Below are 25,184 nucleotides of genomic sequence, written 5' to 3'. Positions count from 1 at the left end.
TGCCAAGGCACGGCACAATTTTCAAGCTGCTACCATTAATAGCCAGTTTACACCATTACAGCAACGCCTGGCCTATACCTTTCCCATAGCTACACAAAATTCAACACTGTTGGCATTTCTAATGTTTGGTTAGTAGTTGCTCTTGCAAAAAACGTTCTTCTGAGCACACAACTATCAGCACCCACTCCAGAAGGCAGCTATGGCTGCTGTGGCCATCTGATTCCTTGCATTTATTTATTTTATTTGCATTTTTAAAGCGCTCACACAGCCCGTGGGCATCGAGGTGCAGTTACAGGAATTTTTTTTTTCCCGTCGTGTAACTGTTTTTTTTTTTGTCTTAGTTTTTTTTTTTTAATTTATTTGTATGAATCAAAAAGAAAATTGATTTTTACAAATAACTTTTCAAAGTCCGTTTCTCGTTTTGCCTTTGAAGCAAACTTCGTTTGAATGAAAGAACAAAAGAAGTGGAACAGCTGGGGTTTTCAGCCTTTTAAGGCCAATTTGAACTTGCACTGGGAGGTCAAGGTGTCGAGTCGACTAGAGTCTCAGGTAGTAGAAGAATCGGCGAGGAATCTCGGTCTGCAAAGATCGATTCAGAAGGTGCCAAGGTGTCCAGTTTAGCCATAATTTGCTGCGCAAGTTGAGATGTGGCCATACGCCAAGTTGGTTTGTCTCCACTGATCATTTGTGACCACCAACAAGATTCACTTTCCAAAGTGGGGTCCGAAGAAAAATGCCATATGTAAGCCGTCCTGAGTTTTTTTGTTTCAGGGCCCAGAAGCAGATTGGCGAACTGTCTCTTTTTCGTTTTTCTTGCGACATAGTCTACAATGTGAAGAGTTGGACAGGCCCCTAATGGTTTTAATTTCATTTGTAGGTAGCAGGTTTAGTCTCGCTCTTAAAAGGTAATTTCTTGCTTTTCTGTTAGGAAATTGTTTGAGGTAACCCTGCAGTTCGTTTAATTTCTTGGTATTTGGGGGCAGATGTTGCGGTAACTTGTTTTCTGAAGCTTTTGCGAGTGTCGTTATCCAGTTTTTTTCAAAATGTTTGGCGGATTTTGAATCAAATCGTCTTCATCGCACTCGCTATCCTTCAGGAGCGAGGAGACATATGACTTCCAGGTTTGTACGAGTTTGTTTGATTCAACTGCTAGTTCTGTTTTGATGATTTTGTATAGCAATGGGCTTTCAGGGAGTAGGATTTTCCTGTAAAGTCTTAAGGAATTGCAGTTCAGGGTCCCTTGTAACGACAAAAGACTCAGTTCTCTGCGAATGGAAGCTACTGGTGTCGAAGCCGGCAGACCGAGATCTGTTCGCCAGTAGTAAACCTCAAGTTTGGGCCAGATTTCACGCGGGAGCAATATCATCGCTTCTGTGCCGTAGGTTAGGGCAGGAACCACCTTCATTTTTATAGAAGTCGATCGCTGGGATCGTTGAGGAGCGACCTAGTTTTTGATCGATTGCTTTTCCTTGAGTGGCTAGTTTCCTGGTTTTTGTTCTTAGGTGCTCTTGCATGGATGTTTCTTTTTTGTATTATCCAGTATAATCCCCAGGTACTTGAAGTTTGGGACTGTTTCGATCTCTGCCGATTGGAAAAACCATTTTAGTTTTTCAATTTTCTTTGTTGTTTTCTCCAAGGTAATTATTTTCGTTTTTACCTTTGTTTACTTCCAGATTGTTGGCTGTTACATATTCGTGAAGGTTTGCAAGTTGGCGTTGTAATCCAGTGGGTGTTTGATCAATCAAATGAGATCGTCCGCGTAAAGTAATCTGCTGATTGTGTGTTTCCCCACCCGTGGAGGGAACGATCTCACCGAAGTTTCTGATGTTTGGAAATCGCCAAGATAAGCCAAAAAGAGGGCGGGGGCCAGAGGACACCCCTGCTTAACTCTCCTTTGGATCATGATAGAGTTGGATAGTGATCCTTGACAGTTCAGTCTAACTCGTACTGATGTGTTTGTGTGGAGCAGTTTGATGGGGTTTAGTATGGCTTCTGGGCAGGTCCAGTTTTTCAATTTACTCCATAGGAGGGTCCTGTCGACTCTGTCGAATGCTTGGGTGAAGTCAATGAAGGCCAGGTGTAGCCGCGGTCCTCCTACGAGCACTTTAGTTTTCAGGATGCTTATTAAAAAGATGTTGGCTACAGTTCCAGGTTTTTTTTTAATCCAGATTATAATAGATTGTTGCATGGAGCTTCCTGAGCCCAGTTGTGGAACCTTTTCAATAGCAGGGATCCAAATAATGTTCCTATAGGGTCAAGGAGTGCTTTAGGTCGGTAATTGGCTGGGTCGTTGATGTTGCCCTTCTTGTATATTGGCACGATCGTGGCTGTTGCTTCCGGATGCGACTTTATGTCGATGTTTGTGATACCTTCGGGACCTGGTGTCCTTGAATTTTTCAGCTTGCTTATTAGATCGAGAATTTCTTCCTGGTCGTTGAGTTTAACCCATGGAGAATCTTGGCTCTCTAGTTTAGCGAGGTTCTGGTCCCTGGGTAGTCTGAACGTATCCTTTATATACTTTTCCCAGGTTTCTTCGCCAATCACATTTTGGATGTTTGAGCTCCTGGAGGTTTGCTTGGAGTTTAGCAATGACCAAAATTCTTTTGAGTTTTTTATGCAGATCGATCTCAATATTGCTTCGGAGTCCTGTTGGTATTGACTTCTTCGATGGGATTTTAGCCAAGAGCTGTAGATAGATTTTGCTTTCGCTTTGGCACCTTTCTCTTGATTTGTGTCGAGCTTGGTTGAGGCTCTAATGGCTTTGCGGTATACACATCGTTTTCCCACTAGTAATGTGTCATACGAGTGTTTCACAGATGTCGAAAGGGATCTCGTTTGGCCAGGTTTCTTGTATATTGTTAACAGAGGGCCATAATCGGTCACGAACTCCAGTTCACTTGATTTGGCCTTGTTGTACTTGTTCGATAAGTCTTTGATGTCTTTCGCAGAGAGGCGTAATCTGTTTCCTTGCGAGTTTAGCTCAGGCTGGTAGGGCAACGTGGTCACTGAATCGTTGATACTTTGCCACGCTGCAATTAGAGGGTTGTGGTCACTGGCCATGGACTGTTTCACCTCAAAAGACGAGATTAGATCCAAAAGCAATCGTGAGACACATATCTGGTCAATTGATGACTGAGAGACTCCGTTTGACCAAGTCGGTGGGCGTGACTGATCAGGAAAAACCACGTCCAGGCTTTGGAAGTGTCTGGATTTCATAAGATCTTGCCACTGCTTACCTCTGAGGTCCGCCAGGGTCAAAGGTTTTTTGGGCTTTAGCTCTGAACATACAGCGTTTAAATCTCCACAGATTAGAATATGTGTCACTGAGTGTGTTGTTAAGATCTCGTCAATTTCCATTTCCATTTCTCTGAGGAAAGCTTGCGCTTCTATTTTCGCTGGGTTCCAATATGTGTTTAGGATGGCTAGGGGAGCGCTTTGTTCTTTCTTGTCAAGGTCACTCTGGTGGGTCCATTGTAGAAGCACCGCTAGAAGATGCTGATTTGCCGTTAAAACTCTTTCCATTTTTAAGCCGTGGCCAATGCAAATAGCTGTCAAGAAGCCAGACGATGGACGGCCTTTTGTACTTTTTAGGGCCGGCGCCAGGGAGAGTTCATAGCCATCTAAAGTTGGAGGTTTAGTTAGCCATGTTTCTTGTAAACAGAGTATGTCGTCCTCCCCCAGGTGAATTTCACCCGGGGAGGTCAAGTGTAGAAAGCCCCTGGTATTTCAAGAACAAAGACAGATTGTGTGTCTGACGGTGTCTGGTTGCTGCTGTTCTTCGTGGTTATGGTCGCGGTTCTTGAGTTGCTATTTAGATTTCCTTGCTATGAGGGCTTTGGGAAGCCAGGACCATAGGTCCTTGACGGTCGACTTGGGCAGATTTGCGCCTTGATTCGTTGGCATGGATTGAACCGATTGGCTAAAAGTTTTACTCAGATTCTGCGGAGATAAGTTGCTGATGTTGGTCGGACGGGTATTTGTGTCAGTTTATTTACCCTTTTCAACGAACCTTGGATTTAGTTTATCTTGCCCCCTCGGAGATGATTTTCCACAGTTGGGAGGAACAGGGGCGTGCACTGTAGTGTCGTTTTTTTTGCTCTGGGTTTCTGTTACTGTGTAGCTCTCGCTGTTTCTTCGGCGAGTCCTTTGGGAGGTTGGTTTACTTGCTGGGTACTTTGTTTGTTGGTTTTCGTTTCCCCTTGAAGTGTGAGTGTTGTTGCTTGGGTGTTCACTGTGGTTTTTTGACTCAGTAAGATCGTAGCCCAGCCTCAGTAATTCTCTAGTTTCGCTTCTTAATAAGTCTTTGACAGTTGCTGATCTAACGTGAACATATGTTTGCGCCCTTCCTTTCCTATGGCTTGGATCGACGATCTTTAGGTCATCTGTTCTTATTTTCCTCAACTTTGCCACGTGGTTGAATAGGATTAGCACTAACTTTCGGTTTAGAATCACATCATCATGGTTTCCCTGGATTTGTTCTAATTTTAGAACCCACCGCTGTTTCTGCAGGGAGTTAGAGGTCTTGCTTTATTTTTCTGTTTTGGATCGGTAGTGGGGTGTGTTGGTCCCTGGTTTTCGGTAGCCTATATCAGATTTTGCCTTGGAGGTTACTTTCTCACACAACTGTTCCTCTTTTTGAGTGGTCTGCAACCCTGTACAGTTTCTGTGTGAGGTAGAACTTGGTCTAGAGTAATTCGCCGTTTGAAGAGGAGGAGCTATTGGATGTTGGTTCTTGCTCTGATTTATAGGCGAGTAGTTACTAGCGTTCGTTTGAGGTTTCTTCAGGTTTTGGTTTAGTTTGTTGCGGTGTTCTTCTAGAGTAAGGAAGGGTGAGGTTTGGTTTGTGTTTTCATCTTCTGATATGTCGGATGAACTTTAAAAGTGACCCACAAATGTTACCGTTCTTCTTTGGGTATCGGCTGTTTCATCCCTGAGGTCTGTTTGAGAACGTTCATCAAGATGTTGACTGATGTTCATCAAGGGATCCCGATCCATGGAGTCTTCAGTCGTTTTGGAAGATTGCGTATTAGTACTTTGTGTGGTTGGAGCGATCTGAGTCAATGGAAGACTAATGTCCCTCCTTACTGGCGTGGACTTGTCTTTGCTCACTTTCGTTCTAGGTTTGGACCGAGTTTCCTGTTGCTTCATCAGCTTCGGAGTTTGTGATTCACTCTTTTTGGTTTGGTCCTTTTCTGTTTTGTTTTTCTTAAAGATCAGGAAAGGTTGGTCGGCACTTTGGCCCGCAGAAGTGTTTCCTGAGTCCGAGAGGATGATGTCATCTACTACCAACACCACATCTTTTCTCCCTGCTTCGACACGAGTTGCAGTTTTCGTTTTCATTTGAATTGTGTCGGTTTGGGTTTGCGAGTGTTTGTAAGCGGTTTGCACAGTCAAATCTATGAACGGAGAGGTTTGTTCCCCCATCTCTCTAAAGGTTTTGAGTTGCCTCAAGTCTGCGGTTGGTGAATTTGAATCTCTAAGTTGATCTTGGGATGATGCAGAATAACGTTTTTGTTCTTTAGTCTGTTTCATGCTTTCTTCGTGGGCCATCACGTAGCCCTCTAAGAAGATGAGCTTAGTGTACATCAGCGCCTGGATTGAAGTGTGGTCTTTTAGGGTCTCGTTCAAAGATTCGTAAAGTTTTGTAAACGGAGTAAGACCTATTGATATTGCTGACATGATGGAGAAGATGTCAAGTTTTTTCTCTGGTGGGACTTTTGTAGGAGAATTTGATTGGCCTCTTGGGCTTTTTTGTGGTGAAATAGATGGAGGTGCCGTAGAAGATTTTTGGTGATGTCTTGTAGACGGTTGGTCCAGAGAATGTCTTCGGTGCTGACCCCGTACGGAGGTAAAGCTGGAGTCGACTTTGAACTTCCAAAACCGTTTCCAGTGTTTCTAGGGTTTTCTTTTTCTGAGGCAATGATGAGGTCTGGTGTGGTGGGTCTGGCCGGACCCGTCATTGAAGCCGTGTCGTTCTTGTCCTGGTCAGCCAATAGCCTTGAGGATAACCGGGGGAGTTCAAGATCCGGTTGAGGTCCCTCCTCGCGAGGGTTTGTTGGTACTTGGGTTTCGGATGTTAAAGGTTGTAGGTCAGGATTTTGGCCATCAGTGGCCATGGAATTTAGTCCGACCGATGCTTTTGCTGATTTGTCTACCGGAAAAGTTTGAGGAAAGCTAGGTGGGACGAGAACTTGTCCTTTGGTGGTGGCAGAAGTGGAATCCGTAGTATTTCCATTTAGAATGTTTTTTTGGGAAATCTCCATGGTCAATGTCATTGTTTGTGGTAGAGTTAGTCCCAGGCGGTGCTGTTAATGGTTTGCCAAGGTCTATATGGGTGCTGATCTGTCCACCTTCAGAGCCTGTGATTTCTGTTTGAGCGGGGTTGAAGTCTGCTCTAAAGTGTTAGTAAGTGGGACCTCTTTGTGCATTTGGTGTAGTTTGGAGGCGGCCAGGGTCACCAACGTTTGGGGGCAGAATGACTGGTAATCGATCCTCCTCTGTTTTAGCGTAGGCTGACTGACCTCGAGCGCCTCCAATATTTCAATGTCAGTGAGCTCTGCTGTGTACAGTGGGCCTTGGATGTTTTTAGAGTTGAAAAAGCTTGTGAGCAGGTTTTGATTGGAGGCAGTGTGAATTGCCTTCCCAGTCTTATTCGAATAGGCAGTGATTCTGTTGCGGTTCTTTTTTGTGATGAAGCCCGTGTGTAGAGACAGCCCTCTTTTTTTGTTTTCTTTCCCGCTCAGGTCGTTTATTTTTCACCGTTTTGAGAACTGCCGGCGAATATCTTGGGGGTTTTCTTTGGTTTGTCGTGGCCGGCGTGATGTTAGTGCTCGGCTTGTCTAATGTTATTTGAGGACTTTCGTCCACGCTGGTGTGACTGTAATCGGGCACACCTTCTGGAGGAGGATGGTCAAGAGAGGCCCTCGGTGCAGGTTCCAGGTTGTAATGCCCCTCCTGTGCGAGGTTTACTTCTCCGTCGTCCGCGTCGCAGTGTATGATGGCTTTAACTGCGACGCGGCTGCAGGGTACGGCCACTTGAGTCTCAGTCACTGCTGGATCGCTCGTGTTCCGCAAACTTTGGCCCCCTCCGCCAAAGCCAAAGCCCGTGTTGAGGACTCGCTGCTCGTCGATGTTACTAAGCGGCATCTCTCCTTGCCGCCGCCCTGGATCCTCTCCCAAGGGCAGCGCGGACCTGTCAACCCCTCCGGGACCGATAGGTGAGCGGGTCAATGGGACAGTGTTCACAGGGTCTGCGGAGCTCGCGGTCGGTGGAACTTCCAGATACAGGTCCTCCGTGGCCGGTGGTGTCGACCCCAGTGGGTGGTGCAATTCCAAGTGGGTCTTTACATGTTGGTCTTCTTCTGTCGGGGTTGATAAGGGAATCAGAGAATCAGCTGGTTTCTTTCGCATTTGTTTGTAATTTAGCGTTTTTGTTACTGGTTTGCTTCTTTTTCCTGTTGGGCTGCGGACTGTAGGGAAGAAGTGGTCTTGACTAAGTTTCGTAGCCGTCAGTTCTTCCAAGATAGAAAGGGGGCGCGAGCTACGCGTCCAGTGCCTTGCTTCTACATCACCTGTCAGGGAGTTAGGGGGTGCGGCAGTCCTCGCAGCCTCGCCAGCCATGACTGCAGGACTGCCACTCGCCGCCACTCCGCGTCCGCTCCGCAGACTTTTGGGGTAGTTGTAGAGTAGTGAGGAAAGAGCTCCGCCTCCAAAGTGTGGGAAGGGAAAGCAGACTCAACAGGAGAGAATACTGCAGGACTACCACTAGCCGCCACTCCGCATCCGCTCCGCGGACTGTTGGGGTAGTTGTAGAGTGTTGAGGAAAGAGCTCTGCCTCCAAAGTGTGGGACGGGAAAGCAGACTCAACAGGAGAGAATACTGCAGGACTGCCACTCGCCGCCACTCCGCCTTGGTCTTACTTGCTTATTTATAATGCGCTTAAACACCCAGAGGTTTCTAAGCGCGAACCCAGGGATCGAACCTGTGTTGCTTCGTGTCATCTTGCTTACAAGGCGCGCACGTTGCCGCTAAGCTATCCTCCCGGGACATTGGCTTAGACCTATCATGAGTGGCAGGAAAGGGGTGTCTTTGACAGGAACACATGTGAATTTGCAGGGCCTCACCCAACATGTTGTAACCCCTTCACTGCCCTTCAGATGCATCATGCATCTGAATGCGTGTACCCTGATCTATCAAAAAATACAACAAAGAAAACAGTTGGCCGGGTCTGAAAACGAATGCATATTCTACTCAGTGCGGGTGAATGCTTCCCTGTTGATATACAATTGCATGCAATCTGCAAAAGGTCGTAGTCAATTACATGTGTTAATGTGTTATAGGTCCCCAGGAGAGTGCCGTAGGGGCATCCCAGCAGTACTTACAGTGGGAATCACATTACACGTGTGCTTCTGGAGTGGATGGCTCAGCCACACTTAAATGGGCTTCCATTAACCCTGAGATAGCACGAGTTTCCTTTGCTTCATGAGAGTGTGTTATTTTGGTAGAATCTATAGGGCATGCATTAACTATCCCATTTCGGATGACTGCAAGCAAGTATATGGACATATTTGCATCTGTGAGTGTGAGGCAATTCAGAGGGAAGGGGGTGGGGGCACAGCTAACATTGACACCACTGCTCCCCAGCAGTTGTATGTCATTTCATCGTCAGGCATGACCCCGCCCAATCCCCCCATCCTGCACCTATTTTTACTTATACTCAACCCCCCCAATCAATTATCAGCCCTTTCACACGCACCCCCCCTAAAAAATCTGATATACTGTCAAAGATGTTTAAACTGCAGGCTTTGTAATGTCTGACGATGAAAGAACGTCGTACCCCCCAGCAAGGTGTCATTTGGTGTCTCTCTCTTACACCCAGGTCTGATTTGATGTCTTTATGGCACTCCATGCTAAGAATCGAGTCGTGTTGCTTAGATGTGCCTTATTGTAGCACCCGCCCTGCAGGGACAGAGGGACAACTAGCACAGTGGCAGGACATCCGAATTAACTTCGTAATTTCTGCAGAAGCCAGTTCTGTAAATAGAACATGGATTATGAGATCAAAGTATATCGGAACTGTATCTTAGCATGCAGAATTTAATTCTTTGATGACCTACGCAGGTTTTGGTGTCTTATTTATTTATTTGTTTCATATGTAAAGTGCACACAACCCCGAGGCAACGAGATGCTGTTGCAGGAACCAGTTACATGTGGCCAAATGGCAATTTATGCTTACAGTAAAAAAAAGAGAGGTAAAAGGAGCAGAAGAAACAAAAAGCACCAGCAGCATGCAGACCCTAGTATTGTTAATGGCAGAATAGGCAGGGGATGGGGTTGTCCATTATGTAAACAGCCAGGTTTTGAGAGCCCGGTAGGAATGTTCGGCTCTCAGTGCTTGTGGTAGGGAGTTCCACTGTCTGGCTGCAATGGACGGAAAGCTAGAGCCTCCCGCTTTGGAGCGTTTGAATCTAGGCTGGACCAGCCAATGGCATTAGGGTGTTCTAGTGGGCTTAGACGAGAGGGATTGTTTGGAGCAGATCTGGAGATACACCTGTGGGTGATAGAGAGAGTCTTAAACATGATACTTTCTTGGGTCGGAAGCCAGTGAACCGCTCTCTAGGCAGCCGAGATGTGTTCCCTTTTGGAAATGTTTAAAGCTGCTTGAAGGGCATTATTTTGGATTGTCTGGAGTTGCTGGATGTTATGTGCAGATGTGCCGGCAAAGAGAATATTGCAGTAGTCTAGCCTAGTGCCTACCACTGCATGTGCAATTGTTAGGCAGCTATTTGTCCATAGGAAAGGTCTGGCAGCATTTATCAGTTTACTGCTGATGAGGAGATCGCATTCACTTGACGGGTCAGTGATAGGGTAGTGTCAAGGTATACTCCCAGGGCTTTTACTGCCGGGGACACAGTAATCTGTGTACCATCGATGTTGAATGAAGAGTACCATGGGTAGAGATTTTTTTTAGCACTATTGAGGTACCAACGAGAAGGAGCTCTATCTTCTCTTTATTTAGACAAGGGCCATGCGTTGCCATCCAGGTCTGGATAGTCACCTAGGCTGATGTCAGGGTGTCATTGTCATTGGAATAGTTTCCAGATAATGGCATAAGAATTTGCTTATCGTCGACATAGATGGTATGGGCTATTCTGAGGGAATCCAGGAGGTTGAAGAGTGGCTTATTAAATATATTGTAAAGCGTGGGAGAGACGCAGGATCCTTGTGGAACTCCACATTCAATTGGGACTGGAGGGGTACAAGCATTTTCAGCTAAGACCCTCATAGCTCTTCTGACGAATCAACTTCTGGGGCATCAATCAGCCCCACACCTCCAGTACACCAGAAGGGATCCAAACAGATTGAAAACAAAAGTAAATTATAAACCTCCTTGTCCAATTTTGGTAACGTGGACGGAATGGCAGGCTTGTCTCCGCAAGGTTGTGGATTGTTGGTTAGTTGCAACATAGCAAATATAGATTTATGACCCAATAATAAAAAGGGACCGTCCAGTCAAGGTTGTATAAAAATATCAATTTTATTATTATTACAACAGAAAGTTCTGGCACATTACAAAATACAACCCACCATGTGAAGGAACACAGAGGACAGACAGTTTCACAGAGGAAAGGGATGAACTCTGGATACTGACGGGAAGGTAGTCGGTAAAGCAATCAGTCCTAACTGTTCAAGGTTATTTGGTTTCAGCACCAAGGGACCAAGGGGTCGTAAATGTCACTAAGGGCCATCGGAGAAGGACCAGGGGGACAGAACCACAATGTACCTGGTGCTTGAGATGATTGTGATGCTCGCCATTACCACTGGGCTAGCCAAGGGGCTGTGGGATGGCTCTATCACTCCTAGAGACACCATCTTGAAAACTTCCTCCTTGATGGTCTCCCTGCCCTTATCGCACATCCGGTGAATCCTACTCTTCACCGGCCTACTGTTTCCAGTGTCCACATCATGGTTGCACCAATCTGCACAACCTGGGGTCAGAGAAAACAGACCGGCAAACTGTCCCAGTAAATGGCGACAGTCTGTCAGTTGCTGTTCTGACAGATCTGTTGCAAGGTTGACACCTTCAACTGACCCATCTGTGACTTCAGTGTTCAAGAGGTCTTGGAGGGGAATGGTCTCCTTCTTAGTCTCTCCATCAGTCACTGATGCCATGACCAAATCATCCCGGCTATAATGGGGTTTTAGCCGGTTGATGTGAAAGACCCAGCACATCTGTTTAGGTCATTTCACGTCAATGAGATAATTCACCTCACTGACCTTTTGTAGCACACAGTAAGGCCCAGTCCACTTGTCCTGAAGGGCACTGGGTTTGACAGGCTCCATAATCCACACCCGCTGGCCTGGAGAATAGACTGTCACTGTGGTCTTGTGGTCGTGCCAGTGCTTCATCGGTTCCTGATTGGCCTGTAGGTTCTTTGTCGACTGTTCCATGTACTTTGCCATTCTAGCCCAAAGGCTGAGTAAGGATGAGGGGGGTTTGCTTTCCCATCCCTCTTTCACTAGACTGTGGGGACCTCATACAGGGTGTCCAAACAGAAGCTCAAAGGGATAAACCCCTACTCCGTTCTGTGGCACCTCCCTGTAGGCGAACAGAAGGCATGGCAGGAGAATATTCAATTTTCTCCTCAGGTGCTCTTCCAAGCCACCTATCATGCCTTTCAAGGTCTTGTTGAACCGTGCATTAAGCCCATTTGTTTGTGGATGGAAGGATGTAGAGAACCTATGGTGACTGCACACTAATCCCACACAGCCTTCATACGCTGATATAAAGTTTGATTGCCTGTCAGAAACAACTTCTTTGGGGAATCCAACATGGGAGAATATCCCAATCAGAGCCTTTGCAACCACAGGGGCTTTGATGCTCCTCAAAGGGACAGCCTCAGGATATCTTGTGGCATGGTCTACCACCACCAAGATATATCTGTTCCCTGAGCTGGTTTGAGGATACAAAGGACCCACAATATCCATGCCTATTCTCTCGAAAGGCCGCTCAATCATGGGTAATTGAATTAAGGTGGGGTTTGTGGCACCACCTGACTTGCCAGAAGCTTGACAAGATGGGCAGGACCGGACAAATTCCTTAACCTTTACGCCGAACTGTGCCAGTAAAAGTGAGCAGACAACCAGTTTGATGTCTTAGTCACTCCAAAGTCACCCACTAAAGGAATTTGGTGAGCCAGATCCAAAAGGAACTTTCTGTGGCATTGGGGAATCACCAACCTCATGGTGCCCTCGCCCTGAGTCTTTTGGCAGACTGTGTATATCAATGGACACAAAACTCCTGCGGTCTGAAACACCGCGGCTAGCGTCACTTCTGTCATCTGTCAGTGGGTACAGCCAGGCCAGTATATTAATGGGCCTGATTTCATCCTCCCAGTACACTTTGAACAGGCCATGGGCCTCGCCCCTAGCCTGATTCTCCGCCTGTTTCCGCAGACCCGCCAAAGTGGGATACTCTTTCTGGGCTGTAAAGTAGTCGGTCTGACCTGGGCCCCCAGCTGATGCAAACTCATCCAGCTTGGGCAGGCCCTTCAGATCTGCACCCACCGTGTCCTCCACCTCAGGATCCTGCGCTGCACCAGGCAAGTGTTAATGCAATGAGTCCCCTGCTACCAAAGAAGGGTCCTCACTAGCTACTAGCCCCTCTCCTGCAGGAGTAGGCGACTCAGTAGTCTGTGGAAGTAGACTAGTGGCTAGCGGCCATGCTGGTCCTTCCAACAAGCCCTGTGGAAGCACTCCAGGTCCAAAGGCTCTGAGAGTGTTCAATCTGGCGATCTCTTTGGCCCTAAATCGGGTGGCCACTGTGACTATCTCGGGATGTGGAAGATCATTACCCAACAGACATGGGACAGTCTTTCACCGCTACACGGCGCTGGGTCATTGACCTCGCCAGCTGAGCTCTACTATCGCCAAGGGGCACTTACACTTTCCGTTAAACCCACTGATGCACAAATCAGGTCCATCAATATACTGGCCTGGCTGTACCTACTGCCGGGTGACAGTAGTGACGCTAGTTGGGGTATCTCGGACCGCAGGAGTTTTGTGTCCATTGATATACACATGTTCTAGATAGAGTTGGGTATTATTGGGAACTGGGGTCTCTTCTAGAGACCCGGTACCGTACCCACTTAGTGTACCCAATCCATATTCAGTCACTCCATGGTCTTTTGGGAAATCCTCCTCTAAGAGGCCCACACTAATGATGGCCTCTTCCACAAGTCCAATATTCACTATGGCTTGCTTGGATATGCCCTTGAAAGCAGGATCCCCTTTCCTATGGCCAAGCTCCTTACAAATGAAACAACCTTTGAGTGGTGAGAAAACAGTTGTCCTAGAGTTAGGAGTGGCTGTGCTCTTCTTTTCGATGTGCACGATGAACTTGAGTTTTAGGATTTCCTTTCGTTCTTGAGGACCTGACTTCCAAAAGGATTGGGTTGGACCTTTGTCCTTCCCATCCTTGTTTACATTTTTGTACGCTGACTTCTCTTCCGGTTTGGGTCTGCTCGCCTGAGACATTTTCTGGACTTGAGTACTCACAAACCTGTTGGCAGCCTTTGCGAGCTCCCTAGGGTCTGTGATGGTCTTGTCCACAATGCTCTGTGTTTTCTTAGTGTGTTATGAGATGTTTAAAACTAAGAAAACACATGGCATTCGGAACTGTGGACTGTCTCCCATCCTTGCAGTAATCAGAACTGACCCTGCTTAGCCTCAAAGTAAGGAAAGGGCGGCCTTCTCAGGCCATGTTGTTCGAAGTGGTCTTGTAACATTTGATCATTTATTTAGGCAACATGGCATGAGGGGGGTGGTTACTGCATGGATGGGAGTCCTGAATGCCTATTTCCAGTGTATGGACTACAGATAGCTGCAATAATGGCAAAACAGCTTACAAATATGTTTTTTCCCCCCTAGGCCCTCACCAAGTGACCCCCTGATCTGTGCCAGCTCCGTTCACTTTCCTAATCATCTCCTCCTCTCCCCTGCCATCTCCCATTCCTCCCACAACACACAGTGTTTCTGAGACGATGTTTGTTTTGTATTTGTTGGCTATTTGGAGCTATACTTCAAGTTGGCTTTTTCTCGTCATGCAAATGTACCAATACTTGCTTGCAAGACCTGGGAAACCTCTTGCCCCTTAAACAACCAATAAAAATGTGCGTGATTGCGTGACCTTACACACAGGCATCACCTCAATATGTGACAACAGTCACATCCAGTGCCATTAACGTCAGGGATCCAACCACAGCTTTACCTCTTTCACGAACCGCAGGACATCAGGAGCTCTGTCCCGCAGGAACCTTGGAACGGCTTCAGGAAGCATAATACACCATTAACTCAACAAGCAGATCAGCGCAGGGGTCCTACTTTTCATACATGCATTTCCATGCGGACATTTTGCTAGCCATGCCCGCTCTGTAAAGATAATATACTACAGCGTTGCTGAAGGCAGCAGAAACAACACCCAAAATAGGGCTATCCCAGGCAGATTTCAGTGGGGTTGTCTTTGGGCCTTAAACCTTCTAGCTGTGTGTGGGTTAAGCGGGTCATATCCCAAGTTCGTAGAGGAGGCTTCTGTGGGGAGCGGCGTGTTCATCACCTTAATGAGAAGCGTGAAGATATCCGGTATCTTCACGCTTCGTGCGCATGGAGGTCGACACTTGCAGTAGTGGATTCGAGCATCGGGAAGAGGATGGTGATTGTTTCCGAGTTCAAGTGGCAGTCGGTTGATTGCTTCTTTATAATAGATCTAGATTTAAACTTAGAGAGGTTTTGACTTGTTTCTCGGGAAGGTGATGAAACCGCCACATCTATGCATGGGCAGTTTTTTTTTTCGCCCTGATGAAGGACTTTCCTATACGAAATGCATTGATATTCTGGCCATTGACTCAATCACAGATTGATTAAAATGTTTGACTTCTTAAAATCTTCTATGAGTTGTGAGTAACCGTTTTCAAACTGTTAAAAAAAACAAGCTACAGGCACACGAAAATTGCATTAACGTTATCTAGCTTTTGTAGCAAGACCAGGGTTGTCCAAATCCAGGCCTCGAGGGACAGAGTCCTGATGGGTTTTCAGGATATCCCTCATTAATATTCATGAGAAAAAAATGTGCATGAATTTAGAATCATTGTATGCACATTTATTTCAAGAATATTAATGAGGGCAATCCTGAAAACCTGGCAGGAATGCGTCCCTCGAGACCTGGAGTTGGACAACCCTGAGCTAGATTAAGGGAGAGCAACCCTCACTGCTGTTTCTTCAGCCACAGTCCTGTTGTTTGAATGTATGTGCCCCATGGACAGGCATTTTTTAGAGGGTATGCACTCCATATGTGATTTAACTTGTCATCAATATGCAAAATTGAAAAACGGTTGAGTAACTGAAGTGGCATACATGCCAACCCTCCGGATTTAGGTGGGAGACTCCTGATTCTTCAATTAAAAATAGTGCTATTCTTTTCTGTCTCCCGCCTAAAATAATTATAATCCCAATGCAATCCTATGGGAAAATGACATTCTACTGATTTATGTGGTGAAAGCTCCATGTCAGGGGCTCCACGATGTTGGCATGTCTGAAATGGTGCCCACCCACCTTTTGTTGTAGTGCTTAAATGCAAGGGATTTATTTGTGTAATCCCTTTCCCCTCAGGTTTCGGCTTGGTGGCTACAACCAGAGGCCACCGTAGAAGGAAGTGTTTGTTTTATTTTATGACCCATCGGATCCGACAATATGTAGGTAGTGGAGAAGCTAGACCTTCTTGTGAATCTTCAGTAACAGCCCAAGCTAATTTGCCATTGTGTGCCTTATGAGCCTGTTGTGATGTGAATGCCCTCAGGCTGCCGGATCGCGGGCTGCGGCACCTGCAGTTTCCTCATGCTTTGGTGGGAAAACCTAGGACCACCCTTATGCAGAACTCAACTAAAAGCTTTAAAATGTTAATGTAGTAATAAATGGAAGAATCATCTGGATCAGCTGAAGTGGGAAAACTACTCTATTTGCTCTGCTAAATTTGATCCGGTTCAAAGGTCCTCTGACATGCCACATTGATTGGAAGGGAAAAATGCCAGACTGGTGGAGGGGAGCACTTCAGAGCAAGAAGGAATAATCATTACAGTCCTGTCCAGACTGCATTCTGAATAACTCTTAAGCGCAGCAGAGTTAAGTGTGTGTCGACTGCGCTCACTCATAATAGGAATTGATCCTAGCTGCCACTGTGTAATGGAAAATTTGAGTGCAATAAATACAGTATTTACAATTTTGTCCAAACTGCTTGGAATCGATAAACATCACGTGAATACTTGAAAAGAGTGGAAGGCAGTTTGAACCGTGTAATTCTTTCTGCAAACACATGCACACGTTATTTGTAGTACTGCTGCAGTATCCTTTCCCTCAGTAAGCAGAGGGTTTCCATTGACGCCAATGATCGCAGTAATAAACTTCAGGTATATGTGCTGTTTATCAGGAATGTGTCCTCAACACTTGGTGTCAAAACTTTGGGCTGTGAGGCATTCGACCATCTGCATGGTGGGTGTGAGCTTTTTTGAAATGTTCAATTAAATGGAAAGATGGTAGGCCAACCTCTGGAACATGTGTGGGGCTAATCTACACACATTGTCCTATGCTCACACCATGACAAACGCATAGACCTGTGTATCCTGGGTGGACAAAACCTACAGACACAGCCCGCCCTGTCATATTTAGTTGGGATATGACTGCCAGGAGTGCACTGTGTCATCTCCAGAAAGGTGGAGGGGTAACCTTCCCCCTGCCATGGCCAGCCTGACTAAGTAATAAAGGCTCCATGAATCAACCCTGCTCTTTTGTTGGGCACCGCAGCTGGTGGCAGTGAGTATCATACTAATAGAGGGTACTTCAAACAGGCCAACATGGGGCCTGGCTGCAGAGGCTAACAAAGGAGACAGGAAACCCCAACAACCTTTCATATGTAACTCTGTCAGCATGAATCCAGCTCCTGCCCTCAGTGTCATTGACAGTGATCTGGCATGTCTCGGACTGTGTGTTTACAGTAAGCCTCCCCGGTGGTGGGACCCCATTCATCAGGTAAGAGAATGTGGTTTGCAGGCAGCAGTGAGTCTGGTTTCGCTGCAGCTTCAAGGGAGACCTGCTGCTTTAAACAGGAACCACAGAGAGATCCAATAACCAGAGAATCTAGTTGATCAACAAAAGACAGGAAGTGGGTGGGACTCAGTATCATATGTTTGAACCTCTTTACCTTTCCTGTTGCAAAGCACTCTGGTTATAACCTCATGCATACAGGAGATTGTTGGTGGGGGACCCTAGGATTGGTTCATTAAGGTGGGCTTAGCCTACACCAATCACTGTGGCCCACTTGGCTTTGAAAGAGGGCTGAGCCCCTATTTTGGCAGTTCATCTAAAGACGTCACTTGAAGTAACAAAGAAGAGCTCAACCTTAGTCCCTGGGTGAAGGTACAGTCTGCATTACATCTTCTGTCAATGAAGGAAGGCCAGAATTTTCAAAGAGGGAAGCAAGATCCCTTCCCTAAACATCTCCCAGTAAACAGAGGGAGATAAAGACCTCAGAGGACCCTACGGCCTCTCCAGAACTAGTAACCAGCCAGCACACAGTGTGCCCTGCTAGGCTCCGCAGCAAGCTTCCTTGGTAGGAAGCGCCAGAAGGTCTCTGAACCTACAACAAAGGACAAGGCAGCTGCCTACAATACACTCCTCAACTTTGTGCCATCCACCGTAAGAGATGACACAAGCCCATTGAAGAAGCTGGGAGAAGTGCCTCGGTGAGTGTCTAATGGCATCCGCCTTAAAGGACATTTTTCGAGCCAGTCGAGTTCCTCGAGCTGCAACCGACTGCAACGCTAACCTTTGTCAAGCCACAGTCACTTAAGAACATCCAAGATGCCCCGACCAGTGCTTCAGAACCACCTCCCAGCACTGAGACAACAATTCCTGACCCTGAGCCACTGTGTAGGCCAGCCTGCAGCAGTTCATCCAGCCTCGCTCGCCGAACCATCTTGCCTCCTAATACCCGGACCTCGACCCTATCGAGCATCAAGAACACCTACAGCACGAGGTACAGTGTGGTTCTGTCCCCTTGGTCCTTCCCAAAAGGGCCCTAGAGACATATTAAGACCCATTTTTCCATTTGTCCTGAAGCCAAGTAATATTAGACTGTTGTGATTATTAACCATACCGGCTACCCTCCTGTCAGTATCCAGAGTGCATCCTGTTTCCTTCTTTAAAACTGTCTGGCCTCTGCATTCCTTTACAGGGTGGGCTGTATTTCATAGTGTTGCTAGATCTGTCTGTTGTGATATAAATAAAGTAGGTCTTTTTTATACAACCTTGACTGGACAGTCCCTTTTATGATTAGGTAATAATTGAATGCTTGCTGTGTTGCATCTAGCCAATGATCCACGACCTTTCAGAGATAAGCCTGCCATTCCATCCACACTACCAAAATTGGATAAGGAGGTTTATAATTTGCTTGTTATTCCAATCTGTTTGGATCCCTTCTGATGCGTTAGAGATGTGGGGCTGATTGATGGTTTAGAAACCGATATTCACCCCTGGACCACTGATGCCCCAGAAGTTGATTCATCATATGGGTGGAGTTGACATTCTAATCTGCTTGGTAAATCCGGTGTATAAGTGAGGCCCATACCTTACAGAGGATCGCCCATTTCTGGTAATTGATAATGTCCTTCAGTTGAGTACTGCACAAAACAATGAAAAATATAGAAATAGTGAGCCAAATGGATATAGTCTGGGGTCAGTGTACACATAAGACCTCAACAAAAATTGATAGCTTGAAAATTATGATCATGCTCCGAGATTTTCAAAAATCAATTTTCTGTTTCTGAAGGCCTGATTCTGAGCCCTGCGATGCAATGGAAAAGTGGTGTTCTACGGAGGAAAGGCAATTTTCCAATCGGGTCCATATCCTCTTTAATCACAAAAGTGGCTGGTGAAAAATCAATCCATCACATTGGCACATTGTTGGTGGTCCGCCGTGCCTTACGGCATGGCGACGCGCATGGAGACCACCATAAGTGCAGCGCTCTCACAGTGAGGTGATTCTCCTTGCACTGCTGCACTTTTGGTGCACAAAACAAAATGGTGCAACAAAACGGCACCCCATGAGGTGTCATCAGTAGTCGGGGGAGATGGGAAAACAGGAGGGCAGCATGTTGTCTGTGATTAATCAGTGGGGAGAAGTAGGGAGTTTACCCTATATTGCAGGGGCTCTCATGAACAAAGGAACACTCTATTAGGTCAGAACGTGAGCACGTGAGAGGAGTGGTGGGCTTTGAGTGACTTCTCAGGCCCTTTAAATTGGCACTGCTAGCAACAGAAAGGAAGGGGAAAGCCTCGAGGGCCTTTACCATTCGCGTGAGAGCTTACAGTGTGTGGTGATACATGTGCGTAGATTGCTTTCCCTTCATCGCGTTCACCGGTGGCCGGTGACTTTTTGAATTGGATGGGCGTAATATTTGCCACAAATATGCAAGAGTGACCGAGTGTAGCGTGGGAGCCATAACCAAGCAAGGAGTATTTGAGGGGGTTCTCCCCATAAGAACATTTTTTAAATAATGGCTTAACATAGTGCAATATGCAGCACACTTTCAGTGAAATATTGGGTAAAATGCCAGACAGTTTGCAATCGGTTTTTAAGGTAACTCATGAAAAAGTCCAATATATAAGTCACCAACAGTGCACAGGAGCATTTCCTAACACATCTTCTTCATGTCTTTCCTCACAATATATGCCAGTATAAAAGACATTTTTCATGTGGCTGCACCAACATATGCCAGTGTTCACAAATAAGATCATACTCATGTTTTCTTTCTGCATAATACTGGTAATGAAACTATAAAATATAATTCCGAGCTGGCTCTGCCAATATACGCCAGGATCCGCAGATAAGAACATACATACTCTTGCTGGCTGCGCCATTAAAAATGGCATGCCACAATAAGAAAACATGTCCAATGTAGGCCAATCTAGACACGTAATAGTTGGCCAGTAAGATATTATAGATAGAATGGCTGTACGAAATGCTAGTCTAGCCTCATAATTACACTTACCATGATTCCTTTATCATAGACGCCCAGAAGAGATGTCATGCCACAGTAAGGAATGGCTAGACTGGCTGCACCAAAATGCTAATCTAGCCATGTCATATCAATTATCATGATTTTTTTTATCATAGATGCACAGAAAACAATGTCATGCCGCAATAAGAAATGGCTAGACTGGCTGCACTAAAATGCCAATCTAGCAACATCATAACACTTGTCATGCTTGCTTTATCATAGAGGAGCAGAAAAAAATGCTGCATTCTGCCCGCCTCACCGAAGACAATCAGTGCCCTGGTCCACCCACATAAGCGCACGCACATATATTCACACACAATTCACTTGTTCATTCACATACAGCATTCACTCGCTCATTCTCACTTGCACCCATGCACTCACTCATTCACACATGCACCCAGCATCATACACTAACTCATTACCAGTGTTCCAGATAAGATCTGGAAGTGGAAGTATTGTACTCCCTATTCTTTAAAGTTGAGAGTAAAATTATTTTTTAGATAATAAAAATGTAAGTCCAGTTCCCAATGGCAATATTTTATAAGCAAGTAAAAACATGTTTTTAACAGGAAAGAGGAAATGTTTTTGTAATCATTATTCCTTTGCATCTAATCATTCATACACATTAAAAGATACTTGTTTACTTCTTCTGGACAAGCAGCGATAACAGTAGTTTCGTCTTGTGGAACAACTTGCGCTATTTGTCCAAACATATCCATTGAGCTGTGTGGGTGAGAGCAGGGGCACACGGGTCTACGTGTCAGTTTTCTAATTTTTGTTGGGAGTATTTTTACTCCCTATTTTTATTTTAATTAGCCTATTTTTAGGGGACCATGTCATTTGTGGTAATTTACTTCGTGGAAATCACTTTGAATTTTTACTTTGCATTTTTATAATGTGAGTTCCCTCCCCCAAGCCTCCTTCCCCTTTCACTACCAACACTACCTCAAACCCCTTCCCACCCCTCTTTTGCCCTTAACCCACAAATAAATATATAAATTCAAAGTAATTTCCACAAAGTAAGTTATCACGAAGTAATTTACTTTGTGAAAACAATTGGAGGCCATTTTTAGGCAGTAAAAATGACTGATACACCCCTTATCTGTAGGGCTGCTCGTAACATAAACATACACGCATACATAGACACATTTTAAAGTGAATCTTACCAGTGGTCGAAGTGAGCGGGAACGGTCGGGAGCGGTGTTCCACTACTTTTATTTTTTACTTGTTAACAGCTCCACTACTTTTTGCAACCATTTTCACCGTTCCAGACTTTTTCTTAGTGAAGTTAAAGCACACTTCTCCATTTTACCACCAGATTTCAATTACAGCTGAACTTAAACCCGTTTCAACTCAATTGACTGTCAATCGGCATAACTGAAACCCTTGAAAAATGTGTTGCACATAGCTCCCTTTCTTCCTACTCTGTCCCCCGCCGGAGTCATAGTTCCACTACTTTTTTCGTACACTTCCATCACTTAATCTTACCTTTTGCCCCAGTCCGAATGCTCCTAACTGCTGGAGCCTCCCTGAAAGCCTTTTGGATCCCGCAGCACGAACATGAACCAGGAAGCAAAGAGCGCTTCCTCGTTCCCGCACATGCATGCAGGACACAGAGGACTCCTGACGCACCGCCCCAGGCACTCTGAATGTGCGCAGATGCGCAGAAGCGCCCCTATGCACATTTCAAGGTGCATTTCCCCAGCCTGCATCCCCAATGGGAGATACAAGGCTGTGAAGGCAAAACACTAGCAGCCTTGCTTGGTCCATTGGACATGCGAACTGGGGAACAGAAACTGTCAAAGGCAGTTGAAGCCATGTGTGAGGGTACTGGTGGGTGGACTCCCCTGGCCCATTATGGACGTGCTGTCCTTGATCACGTTCCCACTATTTTGATTTACTGAAAGTGGTGCAGATACCCTGTACATCCGCAGAGTGGTGCTTCTTCACAGATAGTGTTGCTATAATGGTGCAGCGCCTGTGACCCCTGTAACTGTCTGTTCCTCTGTTGCAGCATGGAAAGCACTGCTGCTCCTCCTACCTCTTCCACCCACCGTAGAAAGGCGGTGCCGGATACTGGCTGGGAACTTGTCAGGTTTCCGCTCCATATTTCAGCATCCTGCAGAAAAGGGCCGCGTGCCTGATTCTGTTGATGGCGTAAATCATCGGGCCTGTGGGCGAGAGCAAGTCTGACAGTCTGTGTAATTTACACCTATTCTGAAGAATGCGAATGGTGTCTCACGTGGCTCAGATGCGCCAAAAAAGGGATGCAACAATCATGGCTTCCAGCAGAGCCTGGAAACCGTCATGGCCACTGCCAAAGCTGGAAAAGTGTTTGAAGTGAATGCATTTACATTCAGCTCCGACACCTGACCTTTACCAAGTCTTAAAGTTGGTCCCTGGGGCGGTGCAGTGACTCGCACACATGCTGCAAGTTAGGATAGGCCTCCGTTTCCTTCCCATCACCCGTGTCACCTCTCCTCACCACTTCCCCCGGCCACCAATGACAGCGGGGTGATTTCCAGCTTTGCATGACGCCGGCTATCTCCATTGTCGAAATTCTGTTGCAGCAAAATAGGAGGGCGTTTAGGAACACCTTAGAACAGGTAGAGGAGGGGGAGCCAGAGATGTCATGGGTAGGGCCGAGCCAGGGCCGAGCCTGGAGGTCAGGCCTGGGTCTAGCAGCCCACCACGGGCCGAGCCTGGGAAATGGCTGCACAAAACGCTTTCTCCAAAGCGCTGTACGTACTGCATATGTGCATGTCGATAAATGTGCACCGAAGTTGGTACCCATTTATCTACCTCGGAAGGATAAAAGGATGAGTTAGTCTTGCCGTGATGAGAACCTGCATATGACACACAGATCACAGCAGTGAGCGCTCAACCCACTCAGCTTTCTCACCAGCTATGGTATAGAACTTGGACACTCCCTTTTATTCTTTAATATGGAGTACATCAATAATGTGATGGTGACCTTAACTGTTACTAAGTATGTTTGCAGGACATGTGTTTTGTGCCCTCCTCTGCATTTTCATGAGCAGTGTTACTGAAGCCTCAGTGCCTGCAAAACGTGGGAGAGGGGGCAGCAATTCCCCAACATTCAGAGATGGAAGTGTAGAATAAATCATTGGTACTCAGTACCACTAGTTCTTTTAATTTTTACAGGGCACACCAGTAGTTCAAAGGCTCAAGAAATGCGTTCTTGGTGCTTTTTCTTTTCCCTGAGACACATATAGAGTGGGCTCAGGCCGGGCATTCAAGCACTGCCAGTTTCTGACCTCTCAGCTAGGCAGGCGTCCGTGGCTCTGCAGTTCGTTGCAGTGCTCAGGTTGCAACACATTTCTTTTATCAGTGGCAGGCAGAGCCTTTCATATGCATGATGGGACATTTCCAATCTGAAAGAGCTCGCAAAGCACCAGTTACCTTGCCAATCTGTGCTAGTTAAAGTGAGAGCCACAAAGCACCCATTTAAAAATGTGTTCATAGCCATTGTAATTGTAATTGGATATTTAGAACATGCCAGAGGTTTCTAAGCGCAGAACCGGGGATTGAACCTGTGTTGCTCCGTGTCATCTTTGCTTCAAAGACGAGTGTGTTGTCCCTGAGCTATCATCCAGAGACATCGATGATGTCTCTACTCTCTTGATATGCAAAACTATGAAGTTGCAAGTCACTAATTAAAGGCTTTCAACAACCTTAACCTAAGAAAAAAAGGATAAACTATGCTCCATGGCATCACAGCAGAACACTGCAGCCATGGTAAAAAAAAGCTGCGCCGAGAGAACAGCTGTTGGATGTAGTGTAAAGCAATAAACTGGGCACAACAAGTTGAACAAATGGTTTATTGCTTGTAGGGATAAGCTGGGTAGTAGAGACCCCCAACCATCTGCACAAGTAGACTGACTCCTCAAAGAATAACATTCTAACACAAAGCTCAGGATTGCTCTGATGTCATCAATAGCTAGGATTCCATCAGAAGAACAAGGAATGGAAATCAGAAAACACATTAACATATAATAGAAAAGACATCAACATAACATGCAGGAAGACAGGAGAGTGGTGGAAAAGGACGTGCTCTCCCGGGCAGGGTAAGTTGGGCACAGGTGGACGAAATACAGGCAAGTGCGAGCGCGTTTTCTTTTTGAATAGCAGTGGGAGAGCATCCGGTGGGGCTCGTGGCCGGCCCCTGATTTGGGCAGGTACTGGCCTGAGAGTGGGGTCAGGTCAGAGCCATAAGTGGGGCTTGGGCCGTCCCGAACCCCACCGGGCTTGCACAGCTCTAAGAACCTGGGTGGTCCCTTGACGTCATGAAATAGGAAGGCATTCAGGAAAGAAGAGGGGTGGTACTGTGACGTCATGAAATAGGAGGGCGTTCAGGAACACCTTAGAACAGGGGTGGTACCGTGACATCAGGAAATACGAGGGCGTTCAGGAACACCTTAGAACAGGGGTGGTATTGTGACGTCATGAAATGCTGCAGTGCATCATGGCTATTACCATTCAAGATGCACCTTCATCGGAATCGGGCCCTAAAGTATAATCAATTTTTTTACAGGGTAGTCTGATACCATCTAACAATTTCAGATCATATTCGTCTTGAATGCAAGTGATTATTAATCTCTGTGTTTATTTGTAATCCCTTGTAAATTACCTTCTGTATTACTCTTAATCGCTATCCTTTGTAATTACTGTGTATCTACTTCTCTGTGACCATTTGTAATCCCTTGTAAATTACTTACTCTATTCTATGAATAGCTATCCTTTGTAATTGACCCACTGTATGAACATGTAATTAATTACCTTGCTCCACCAATGTAAGAAATGCTCCCAGATGCCTAAGGGCTTGGTGCGCTATATGAATAAAATACAAAACAATACAAAGTATTTTCTTGTCAAACATTCTTACTAATACGTGTGTACCTAAACCACTCAGTCTAGAACAAAGGTTTTTAAATTAATATCTCTAACACTGAATTCCATACAAATGTATTCATGTTTTCTCACAAAGAAAAAACTAAACGTAGCGCCTTTGCAAATCGATCTAAGACTATTTGTATTGTTTTTATTTCTGAGTTT

The 25,184-nt window shown here is 45.9% G+C and overlaps 1 protein-coding gene across 2 annotated transcripts in view; it reads left to right on the top strand.

The window, feature by feature from the left end:
- The window catches only part of LOC138491371 (glypican-5-like), a 1,558,016-nt gene that overhangs the window by 1,425,433 nt on the left and 107,399 nt on the right, over positions 1 to 25,184 (top strand). The gene's annotated exons all lie outside the window — the stretch shown is intronic.

The sequence above is a fragment of the Ambystoma mexicanum genome, chromosome 10 (genome assembly GCF_040938575.1).
Source record: "Ambystoma mexicanum isolate Mex_15411 chromosome 10, UKY_AmexF1_1, whole genome shotgun sequence".
In the NCBI taxonomy this organism is placed as follows: Eukaryota; Metazoa; Chordata; class Amphibia; order Caudata; family Ambystomatidae; genus Ambystoma; species Ambystoma mexicanum.
The sequence above is the reverse complement of the archived record's forward strand: the minus strand, read 5'-3'. Positions and strand labels throughout refer to the sequence as shown.